Source organism: Nipponia nippon, unplaced genomic scaffold (assembly GCF_047370975.1).
Source record: "Nipponia nippon isolate SJK-2023a ecotype South Korea unplaced genomic scaffold, ASM4737097v1 scaffold_5, whole genome shotgun sequence".
Taxonomy (NCBI): Eukaryota; Metazoa; Chordata; class Aves; order Pelecaniformes; family Threskiornithidae; genus Nipponia; species Nipponia nippon.
This window is the reverse complement of record NW_028262369.1, coordinates 32645017-32646484: the sequence shown is the minus strand read 5'-3', so window position 1 is coordinate 32646484 and position 1468 is coordinate 32645017.

Genomic DNA, 1468 nt, shown 5'->3' with positions numbered 1-1468 from the left:
GAGGCTGAGTGTTGTGCCTGCTGCGATTCTAATCCACTTTGAGGTTCTGGTCCGTATACCCGGCAATTCGGAGTCTGAGCAGGTCAGAGAAGCAGCAGACCACAGAAAATCTGTGTTCGAGCGGTGTTTTGGTAAGACTTTCAGGGCTGCCATTTGCCTGTAGCGACACTGATGGAAACGTGTTATCAGGAGAAACATACAGGGAAATTAAGGTTTTATTTAGGCATGAGGGACCAGGTGTGGCCTCTGAGGATGGTTACGAGCTCTTTTGGGTGGTTTGTGCTTACTTTCAAGGTTACCTATTGGCACTTAGACATTCAAAAAGCATTTAGCACAACACAACCTGCAGCCAGTCCCAGCCGGGGCGGGGGTCAGTATCCCGAGACAGGCTCTGTCAAGCCTTCAGCTTTGTCCACACTTGAAAGCATTTGCTGCAAAAGCTGTACTGTCAGCTCCCACTCCTCAACACAACGGCAGCGGATTATCGATGACATACGCTGACCACGGGGGCACTTTTCCACGTTTCTGGCTGACGGATCTGTGCTGGCCAAACTCCCTCGCGTGGCCCAGGCCTGGCACCGGCCCAGCCCCAGGTTGCCTTTGCTGCCAAAAGTTTGCAGAGTATCAAATTCTACTTTGGCTTTGCTCACACACAGAAATTGTAGGCGTATAATTAGCTTGGTTAACCCGCTCAATTGGCACATGCCTACTGTGTGTCACCATTCAGCGCTCAAAAACCATTAGCTCACTACAGCGCGCATTTACACAGGATTAAAACCCAGCGCTTCCAACCCCGCGCCTGCACGCCCAGGCCGCACCGGCTCCAGGTGCCCGGCGGGCGCCGTGAAGGCCCCCAGGCGCCCCGCGCCGCCGGCCCCGGGCCCAGCCGCCCCCGCCGGCCGCTCAGGGCGGGCCCCGGGCCCCTGCACCGGGACTGCAGGCTGCAGCCTCCCCTATCTGACGGCAAACGGCTGCTGCGCAGGCGGGTGAGGCTCCTGTCCCCGCTCGGCCGGTCCATCCCGGCCTCTCCCCCGAGGGCAGGCCCGGCCTCAGCAGGCTCTGCGAGGATCCCCGTCCCGCCCTGGGCCGCTGCGAGGCCGAGCAGCCGCGGTGCCCTCGGGCCGGAGCTCTGCCCCGCGCCCCGGCGGGTGTCCCGGGGGACCCGGAGGCGGGGTGTGGGCGGAGCAGGGGTGGGTGGGCCCGCCCGCCGTGACCACCGCGGGGGCCCCGGCCCGGCCCGGCCTCCCCGGGCGCCTCGAGTAGGCCCGGGCCTCCCTAGCAACCGCCCCCTAGCGACAGGCTGCCGGCCCTCGGCCCGTCCGCCTAGCAACCGCCCCGCTCCCGGCCTCCTGATTCGCTGGCCCACCCCGGCCGGCCGTCGAATTCCTATTGGCTGCGAAGCGGCAGCGGGCAGCGATTGGCTGCGGCGGCGGGGCCGGGGCGGGGGGCGGAGGGGAAGGGGGCGGGC